We start from the raw sequence: 11,195 nt of genomic DNA, 5'->3' as shown, positions 1-11,195 counted from the left end.
TCTGTCGTCCCCTTCTCCTCCTGCCCCCAATCCCTCCCAGCATCAGAGTCTTTTCCAATGAGTCAACTCTTCGCAGGAGGTGGCCAAAGTACTGGAGTTTCAGCTTTAGCATCATTCTTTCCAAAGAACTCCCAGGGCTGATCTCCCTCAGATTGGACTGGTTGGATCTCCTTGCAGTCCAAGGGACTCTCAAGAGTCTTCTCCAACACCACAGTTCAAAAGCATCAATTCTTCAGCGCTCACCTTTCTTTACAGTCCAACTCTCACATCCATACATGACCACAGGAAAAACCATAGCCTTGACTAGACGAACCTTTGTTGGCAAAGTAATGTCTCTGCTTTTCAATATGCTATCTAGGTTGGTCATAACTTTCCTTCCAAGGAGTAAGTGTCTTTTAATTTCATGGCTACAGTCACCATCTGCAGAGATTTTGGAGCCCCAAAAAATAAAGTCTGACACTGTTTCCATGGTTTCCCCATCTATTTCCCATGAAGTGATGGGACCGGATGCCATGATCTTAGTTTTCTGAATGTTGAGCTTTAAGCCAACTTTTTCACTCTCCGCTTTCACTTTCATCAAGAGGCTTTTGAGTTCCTCTTTACTTTCTGCCATAAGGGTGGTGTCATCTGCATATCTGAGGTTATTGATATTTCTCCTGGCAATCTTGATTCCAGCTTGTGTTTCTCCCAGTCCAGCGTTTCTCATGATGTACTCTGCATATAAGTTAAATAAACAGCGTGACAATATACAGCCTTGACGTACTCCTTTTCCTATTTGGAACCAGTCTGTTGTTCCATGTCCAGTTCTAACTGTTGCTTCCTGATCTGCATACAGGTTTCTCAAGAGGCAGGTCAGGTGGTCTGGTATTCCCATCTCTTTCAGAATTTTCCACAGTTTATTGTGATCCACACAGTCAAAGGCTTTGGCATAGTCCGTAAAGCAGAAATAGATGTTTTTCTGGAACTCTCTTGCTTTTTCCATGATCCAGCGGATGTTGGCAATTTGATCTCTGGTTCCTCTGCCTTTTCTAAAACCAGCTTGAGCATCAGGAAGTTCACGGTTCACATATTACTGAAGCCTGGCTTGGAGAATTTTGAGCATTACTTTACTAGCATGTGAGATCAAAAGTAGCAAGTCAAGAAACACCTGGAGTAACAGGCAAAGTTGGCCTTGGAATATGGAATGAAGCAGGGCAAAGACTAATAGAGTTTTGCCAAGAAAATGCACTGGCCATAACAAACACCCTCTTCCAACAACACAAGAGAAGACTCTACAGATGGACATCACCAGATGGTCAACACTGAAATCAGATTGATTATATTCTTTGCAGCCAAAGATGGAGAAGCTCTATACAGTCAACAAAAACAAGACCAGGAGCTGACTGTGGCTCAGACCATGAACTCCTTATTGCCAAATTCAGACTAAAATTGAAGAAAGTAGGGAAAACCACTAGATCATTCAGGTATGACCTAAATCATATCCCTTATGATTATAGAGTGGAAGTGAGAAATAGATTTAAGGGTCTAGATCTGATAGATTAGAGTGCCTGATGAACTATGGAATGAGGTTCGTGACATTCTACAGGAGACAGGGATCAAGACCATCCCCATGGAAAAGAAATGCAAAAAAGCAAAATGGCTGTCTGGGGAGGCCTTACAAATAGCTGTGAAAAGAAGAGAAGTGAAAAGCAAAGGAGAAAAAGGAAGATATAAGCATCGGAATGCAGAGTTCCAAAGAATAGCAAAAAGAGATAAGAAAGCCTTCCTCAGCGATCAATGCAAAGAAATAGAGGAAAACAACTAATGGGAAAGATCTCTTCAAGAAAATTAAAGATACCAAGGGAATATTTCATGCAAAGATGGGCTCGATAAAGGACAGAAATGGTATGGACCTAAGAGAAGCAGAAGATATTAAGAAGAGGTGGCAAGAATACACAGAAGAACTGTACAAAAAAGATCTTCACGACCCAGATAATCACGATAGTGTGATCACTGACCTAGAGCCAGACATCCTGGAAGGTGAAGTCAAGTGGGCCTTAGAAAGCATCAGTATGAACAAAGCTAGTGGAGGTGATGGAATTCCAGTTGAGCTATTTCAAATCCTGGAGGATGATGCTGTGAAAATGCTGCACTCAATATGTCAGCAAATTTTGCAAACTCAGCAGTGGCTGCAGGACTGGAAAAGGTCAGTTTTCATTCCAATCCCAAAGAAAGGCAATCCCAAAGAAAAGCCTCTGGTAGGAAACAACATTTGGGAGTCTGATAGATAGCTGTTGTATAGCCCTTTCCCTACATCCCTGGGGAGGGGGGGTGGGCAGCCAAGATGGAACCCACAGGTATAGAATAATGGTGTGATTGGTTTGCTTTACGTCTAGTAGCTCAGCAGCTATTCCTGGTGGCCTAGGATCCACCCCTTTCCCCACATGGCTCTGTTCTCCTGGGCTGTGCCATAACTCATGGGGGTGCTCAGTTCCATATCACTACTTCTCCCAAAGGAGCTGAGATCTCATATCCTGAGGCTCTATCCTGTCCAAAAGATGTGAGAAGCTCCAGCTCCCAGGGGCTGGGGAGCCTGCTGGGCTTTTGCTCCTTTGTAGCTGCTGTTACTTCTCACGTCAGTCACTGGACACCACTGAGGCTTACAGTGTGTGTCTGTGTCCGTGTCCGTGTGTGTGTTTGTGTATGTGTGTGTGTTTAAGCTGTGAATATTTGTGGAAACAAGGAATTATATGGTGAAGTCTAGTGGATAAACATGGGGCAGGGCTCAGCAGCCCCACTTGAACCCCAAGCAACAGAGATGAGATTTTATATAGCAGGACACGGCACCAAGGAGTCCTCACCTCTCTTCCTCACCCTTGGCACAACCGCACCCTGGCTGGGTTTCTCAAATCTGACCCTAACATTTTCCAAGCCCTCTAGGCCCAGAGCCATCTGCCGCCTACTGGCCAGACACCGACTGACACCCATATACCACACTATATACACCATCTCCTGAAAGGAACACCTCTGCTGTTGATTTACCTCAGGCTGCCGTCACCCCTCTCAGCCCCTCTTGGCTTTGATGCACCATGTGGCCCTACCTGCCTCCCACTTTGTACAGGCCTTTGGACTCTGCAGCCTCACAGCAGGAGATCGTTTCCTCTGCTGGCCCCAGACTCAGGCCGTTGCCCATATGCCTCCCCATTAGCATCCCAGTTTTCCTACCTGGGAGGACCATAATCTCTCTTGCAAGTCCTTGGGCAAGTCCTTCCTCCCGTTTGGGCTTGGCACTTAAAGAAATGTTTGCCTGGATTTTCACTAAGTCATGTTCTCCTAGCTGTGTGCATCCTTAAGACTTCTGGTTGGTCCTTCTCTGTTTGTGGAGGGCTCAGAATCAACTGGAAAGCATCAAACACAACTCTTCCTCCTGTCAGCCATGACTAGGAATGAGTGAACTTGTGCATCTCAAGAGGGGCCCTGGTACCCCTTGAACAGTCAGATGAACCATCAGAACACACAGGACAATTGCGTGGAGGAAGTGGACAGACAGGTCAGCATTAGGGAGTGGTGTGGGTCATCAGTTTTCAATCTTTATTTCTGAAACATGACTGAGCTCAAGTTCTGAGCTCTCCTCCTTTGCTTTCATCCCTCTGACCCCCAAATGCGTCATGACACAATCCCTGAACTGTAGGGATAGCTCAGGTAGGTGAAGAAAGTGGGCAGTTCCTCAAGAGACAGTGTGGGGTCAGCAGGACCTCCTGGCTCTTATGGTGAACAGATGACCATTGGAGCCTATGAGTGAGCACGAGATCAAGCATGGTTTCTTTGAGTTTTTTCTTTTTCTTCTTTTTTCTACCCGTCCACCCCCTTTCCCTCTGGTGCTACATCCCAGTGAATCCTGGTCAACCTTAGGAAGGGGGCAACATTCTTCTTCAGCTCTACCAAACATTACACAGCCTGCTGCATTACAGGGTCTTCCTATGTATTCAGTTTATTCTCCAGTCTTCCAAAACAAGGGGAGTTGTATGAAGTCCATTCTGGGATCACATCACCAGCAAGGGGCAGAGTCAGAATTCTGTCCATGGCTGATCTGGGGCAAAGGCCCTTCCGCTACAACAATGCAGTCTAGGTGCCACTGTCCCCAGCTAGGAGCCCTGGGTTGCCAGTCTGCTCTGTATCACGGTTCATCCTCTTAGGGACAGCAATTCTGTACGTGCTGTCCTACACCCAACAAAGCTAAAACACTAGAGGGTCAGCATTCCTAGGTGACTGGATCACCTGGAGAGAGTTGCCACTACTCCAGGTCCAGTCTCATACCACACCACACCACACCACACCACACTGGGGTATTATTTATGTTAATAGAATGATGGTGGTAATCCAGTGGAAAAAGAAACAACATCTGCTGTACCCTTTACATGTTGCTCCCTGAGGCACTTCCACAGACCTCTGAGGCACACCTCAGAGTGCTCTGAAAACCACGGATCTTGTGCAAAATTTGGAGTCTAATGGTGGGCCTTTCAAACACAGAATAATAAGAGGGAGGACCTCATTGAGGTCCCCATCAAATCATATTAATCTTCCATTTTCTTACAGTATGGGGAAAGCTGCATCCCACTGAGACCCCCCAGTGTGCGGTCCTCAGTTACCCAAGGTAGGGAGTTCAATTATTGAATGGAGAGCACACTCTTTTTCTTTTTTTAAATTAATTAATTTATTTTAATTGGAGGATAATTACTTCAGAATATTGTGATCGTTTTTTGCCATACATCAACATGAATTGGCCATAGGTTTACCTGTGTCCCCTCCATCCTGAAGCCCCCTCCCACCTCCCTGAGAGCACACTCTTGAGGACCACAACCACAAAAGGCTGGCCCATCCTTCCTGTGCCAAGCATAAAGAGGGACTCTCTTTTTCTGTGACTCCAGTGTGAGGAAATGTACTGACATCCTGCCAGTGGGGGCCAAGGTGGGATTTACTTATATCCACAATTCTGCCAGTCGATTTTGTTCTTCACTGCCCATCCTCAGACACTCCTGGTCTCAACCACAGACAAAAGAGAGGCAGACAGAGAAATTGCCCGTACTCACTTGTTGGATTTAAATGTGTGCTGAAAGTAGTGGACAAGGGAGTGGAGGGAAGTGACATGATTTGAGATATGTTTTACACGGGACAGATAGTCTTAGGTGCACCAGAGTGGAGGGACAAAGAGGGGCCAAGGCTGATACCCCAGTCTCCAGCTTGAGTGACCTGTGGCCTGGGGTTGCCATTCACCAAAGCTAGGGATCACAGGTGAGAGGCTGAAGACATCAGGTCTAGACTTAGACTCTTACTAAAATTCACAGAGCTGATGGGATGGTGGAAAGCTACCTTAAATATGCTTGCAATGACAGAGGAAATCAACAACATTCCATGCCACTTGGGAGTGCATACATATGCTGTTTCACTCCTTTATTTTTCTACATACATGATACTGCACATAAGAAGTGTGTTATGTTTTGGGGTATGGTGTGAAGGTGGGGTTCAGACTCAGTGGTAACACTACCAGACATATGATCACCAGTGGGCATTTAATAATGAAGAGTTGTAACAGTTACCATCCATTGCAATGGGCTAAAAGCAGCTCCATTTCTTCTGCCATTGACGAGCTGGGTTGGACTTGTACCACTCTCAGTGCTTTCTAATATCTCCCAGTGCTGTTGGATTTACCTCGTCAGTATCCACAGCATTCCTGGAGGGTTGAGAGGGACTTTGGGGTTGGGGGGAAGGGTGAGTCCAGGGACTTACTGGAACAACAGCTTCTGTCTCACAGAGAGGCTGTGAGGATTAAGTGGGATGCCCTTTTCACAGAGCAGCAGGTGTTGAACCAGGCCCAGAGCCCACAGAGCAGTTTCTTTGAGGTCAGGCACTTTGGGCAGGCTTTGGATCTCATTTGTGCCCCCATTCCCCGCCCCCAACCTGTCCCAGCAGCCATCTGCGTGAAAATCACGAATACACGCAATAGCTGAGAGCTTGCAATGAGGAGAGCTATGGGCTGCTGAAACGATTGCTGGAGATATAACACATCTCCTTCCCTTTTAACCCAGCTAAGGTCAAAGATCTCCCCCCAACCCAACTCTGTGAAATGAGGGCCAGAACTATCATTTTGGTTTTAGAGAAGTGACCAGGAGAGAATCAGTTACTTCACCAAAGTCACAGTCAGGGATGGGTCTGATCCTGGCCCCCATATCACCTTCTGTCCAGAGGGCCTGTTATCATGTCCCATTCTTCTGAGATACCTTGTCTCGGAGGTTAAAAAGTAGGCATGCACCTCGACGGGTAAAAGGCTCTAGTTTTGCTATGTGCTTTATTCCTTCTATGCTTGGGAGGAGGCAGATGTGAAGGGGCTTTAGTGTTGGCTGACAAACTGTCATGGACCCAACTCATTACACAGCTTTTCATTCTTGCACACACGTAGGTGAGGATCTCAGGTTGGCATGAAGGAGCAAATCACTGCAGCTTCTCAAGGACTTGTTTTCAGTTATTGACAATTGGGTTGAGTCTTACCAACCTTGCATGGCTGTGGTGAGGACTAAATAAAGCAGCCAGTGTGTATACCCCAAATGAAAAGCCACGTGAGAAGATACAGGAAACAAAATGAAAAGAGAAGTGAGAGGCTGGGAGTAGACACATTCTTCAGTTACAACACACTAAAGAATCATAGTTACAGTATACAGAGAACTCTGCTGAAACAACTCAAGAAACACATACCCACAAACAAATAACAATTGGAAAGTTAGCAGAGAACCTGAAAAAGTTGATTACAGAAATACAAATGTCAATATAAAAGAAATAGGAGCTCAACACCACAAGAAATAATGGAAACAAAATAACAATGGGGTTATACTATTCAAACTGCAAATTGATAAAGATTAATGATATCAAAAGTGTCACATACACTGATGTTGGGTGTGTGAATTGGTGCAGATTGTTTGAAGAGCCCTTTAGCAGGGACTGATCAACCATAATCTCCTGGCCCTTCTATGCATCTCCACATTTTCCTTCTTCCTCCTGCCACAGACGAGAAATTGAAAGACTGGGACAACTGATGCTTCCTAGACCAGAGCCCTAGGGGCTCAGGTGTCACCGCCATAAGACCCATCACAGTGTTCTACAAAACCTGTTTCAAGCCCTGGACACACCCTTGGGCATCCTCAAGGTCTGGACCTTGTGAGGGTGCCAAGGGCTGATCCTGAGCCTTACCTGAGCAAGCAGCCTGAGAAACACCAGTTTCTAGATCCGTGCTTCCCTCAACTGCCCTACCTTGGCTTCCACTACCTCGGGGGAGAGAAATCTGGAGTTTGATTGTGCATCCCCAGCAAAGCTGTGGCTCTACTCTCTGCAAATTCAAGGGCAGTTTCAGGGATTTGGCAGTGCCTTCTCCTTTACAAACTGAGTTTCTCCATACGAGGATGGGTCTGGTGAAGGGAAGTATGATCAACAATTACCTGGATTTGAATTAAAATAAACAATGTGCAAGTTAGTCTTTCTATAAGTCTTCAGGCTTATATATTCATATATAGAGTAACAAAAAAAATGGGGACCATCACTTTCAATTAGTCATGCAGGCATCTGTGTTAAAGTGGAATGGTGGGGCTGGAAGCCTGATTAGAGTAGGTTTAAGGGAGAGTGAGGGAGAAGAAAGGGAAACAATGATATTAGTCAATGACGCATCTCAGTACTAGGAGGAGTGCAGGAAAATGTATAGATTGCTTGAACACAGTGTACTTCTCTCCAGGGTCGGGTAGTGGAAATCCAGGCCAGGGAGGCAGAGATGGGATTTCAAGGAGGGGACAGGCCCTTAGCCTCTTTCCACCCAGCAAAATGATGAAGAGCTCTGTTGGCCTCTGACAATAAGCCCTTTCAGATGACATGCCTACTGCACGTCACAGAAAATGTGAACTTCACTGGCATCCAACCTGGTGACTGTGAGTTTTCTCCAGCACCCCGGATCATCAGCTCCAGGAAGACTGGGATCTAGGTCTCTAGAGTTCACTCTTGTATCCCCAGTGCCTAGAAGTGACCCTGGTGTGCACTCAGTAGGCCCTCAACAAACGCTTGCTGAAAGAAGGAATGAATGTTAGTGCTGGCCAGGATGTTTTTTCTCTCTTTTCTAGAACAGGACTGGCTCAGCTAAAGGCGTTTTGTCAGCACAGTGGAGAATCCATCCAAACCTAGGCACAAGTTAACCTAGGGAGCCTGCTAGAGGAGCCAGTTCCAGAGAGCCCTGGCCTGTTTCACCAAGTCCTTCAGGTGAGAGGCTCAGAGCCAGCCTCTGCCTCTCTCACTGCTCACAACCAAGCCAACATGCTTCCCCTCCTGCTTGGCCCAGAGAGCCCCCAGGCCAGGCCTGACTTCCCCCAGGGTTCCCAAGGGTTCAGCTGTCACTCTGCTTTCCTTTGTAGGGGAGGATATCAGACACTGGGAAGCTGAGACCTCAGGACACAGAGACACAGACCCATGCATGGTGATCAAGCTACCACTTGCCCCATCTTCCCGGTTTCTCTGTCACTGGGCACTCTTGATTCTTTTGGCTCCATGATATTTATTGTCCCTTTGCACATCGATATCCACCTCTTGTGGTTATGGCTTGCCTCTGTTGGTGGGGGTTGGGGGGACATGTTGGAGGAGGGAGCTAGCCCATTGCTTAGCCATAAGAGTCAGTACTCCTGTACCTAGAGCAGAACTGCTTATCTCTCAGTCACTGTTGGGATAGGAATGTGTTTGATGGACAGTAATTGTTCTACTAGTTTCAAACATTTCAAAAAGGGCGGCTGTTGGGTGTGACTGAGTGATAGCCATTGGGGTGGGGGTGGGGGCGTGGTGGGACCGCAAGGATCCTGAGTAAATGGACAGGGTGGCTGGGACAAAAGGATAGAAGATGTCACAGAACTCAAAGCTTTTAGAGACATTAGAGCCACTGATCCCAAAGACCCCCAGCCACCCTTAGAAAGAATCCCTCCAGCACATGATCTCATCTATAACCTCAGGTTGTTGATCACATAATATGATGCCATGTCCTTTTGTAAGCTGCTCTTGGTATGTATTGCAGGAAAACAGCAGTAGGGGAAGAGCTATGTTTGGTGAGTGCTTCCCAGAACTGAGAAGAGCCTAGGCTCTTCTGGAACTGTTCTGCTCCTGGCTTAGTCTCTGCTAGGGAAGTCCAGCCCTAAGGCTTCCATACTCCCATGGCCTAAGAGAACCATTTGTTTCCTTGGAAACTCCCAAGTCCTCCAGGCCCCTTTGACTTGCTGTGCTTGGCTCTGAGCCACATCAAGGAAATGTGGGATGCAGGGGCCCTGAGAGTTTCTCCTCAGCTGTTTTCCACTTTTTGGAGTATTTTCTATTATAATATTTCAAATGTGCAGAAAAACAGAGAGACTAGTACAACAGCTAGCACCCCTATTTAATAACACTTTGCCATAAGTGCTTTACAGCTCTCTCTAGTTTTGAATTAAATATCTTTTTTTAAAAATTTTATTTTATTTTTAAACTTTACATAATTCCCTGACTCACACTCACTCATGTCCTCCCTGAAGTAGGTCCCCTTCCTGGGCGTTTGAATAACCCTATGTCTCTATGCAGCTTCACAGCCGTTCTGCCTCCTCTATGGGTGACTCCATATCGCCTTGGAAATAGTCCCCTGATGCCTCCTGGTGAACTTGGAGGATTCTACAACCCGGAATCTGAAGTCAGAGAGCACAAGCAAGAACATCTCAGCAGCTTTTCCAGATAACCCAGCACTCAGCCCTCTCCCATCTATAAATTTCTTCTCTTGAAGTGGGCCCTGTCTCAGTGGTAGAGCTGAGCTCTCTGTTTTACCAAGAGAGGCCAAAAGCACCACCTTGAGTCCCAGCCTTGCTCAAGTGATAGGAGTGTTCCATTCACACAGAGGGCTGGTCCCTTGTCAGCTGCTATCACACCCCCTGGGCTCAATGACCAGGTATGACTGATGGGGATGGGGAGGAAGGCAAGACTATGCAGATCTGAGTCCTGATGAGACTCATCCAATGGGTCTACTGGGAGCCGGCTAGGATCACCAGACCACACAGCACTCTCCAAGGTGACCCATCAACCATTTTCCACATCAAAGCCGCTGATACCTGCAGTCGCTCACTATACTGAGGTGGATACAGAGAGCAAGTGTGGTAGACAGCCTTCTAAAATGGCTTTGCAGACCCTTGCAACCTGGCACTCCTGCCCTGTATAATCCTTCCCTTTGAGTGTGGACTGGACTTAGTAACTTGCTTCTAATCGACAGAATTTGGCAAACATGGTGACATGTCATTTCTGAGGTTAGATTATACCGAGACTGTGACTTCTGTCTTGTTGGCACTCATTCTCCTTCTCTCCCTCTCTCTCTCTCTGATTCAGTTTGCATTTTGCATTCTTGCTCTGATGGAGAGGGCCACATAGCAAGGATCTGATGATAGTCTCTGGCCAACGATAGACCAGAGAGGAGCTGAGGCCCCCAGTCCAATAACGCACAAGGACCTGGATCCGAACAATAGCCGCATGAGTGAGCTTGGAAGTTGACCCTCCCCCAGTCACACCCTCAGACGAGACCACAGTTGAACTAACACCTTGATCATGGCCTTGTGAGAGATGGATAAAGGAGGACCTGGTTAATTCATACCTGGGTCCCTGCTGCACAAACGCTGGAGCAAATAACAGTATCATTTTAGGCCACCATGTATGGGGGTAACTTGTTATGCAGTAGTCAGGAATAACGAAGAGAGCAGGAACCTCTAGGGGCTCAGGGCAGGAGGCAGAGGCCTGACCCAGCCTGGGAGAGCTTCTCAGGGGCCAGGGTGGTGAAGGATGTGCCCACACTTTGGGGACTTGTCCCGCTTTGGCACTAATCCTCTGTGTCACCTTGGGCAAATCACTTGAAGTCTCTGGCTCAGTTTTGCTCTTCTGTTAACACTTAACTGATACTCAGCTTACAAGACTGTTGGAAAGATAACTGCCAGTTTATTTGTAACTCACATGACAGGATGTCTGATACATACTAGGCCCTCAGGGAATGGCAGCCGTGAGTATTGACATAGTTGATGTGAGACCCTGCACCCACCTTGCAGAAGCTCCCCAGTGATCCTGGAGGGTCCAGTACTCAAAAAACCAATCCAGGGAAAATTATTTCCCTATCAAGTAGTACAAAAGCATTTGTTCTCCAG

Source organism: Bos indicus, chromosome X, assembly GCF_029378745.1.
Source record: "Bos indicus isolate NIAB-ARS_2022 breed Sahiwal x Tharparkar chromosome X, NIAB-ARS_B.indTharparkar_mat_pri_1.0, whole genome shotgun sequence".
Classification (NCBI taxonomy): domain Eukaryota; kingdom Metazoa; phylum Chordata; class Mammalia; order Artiodactyla; family Bovidae; genus Bos; species Bos indicus.
The sequence above is the reverse complement of the archived record's forward strand: the minus strand, read 5'-3'. Positions refer to the sequence as shown.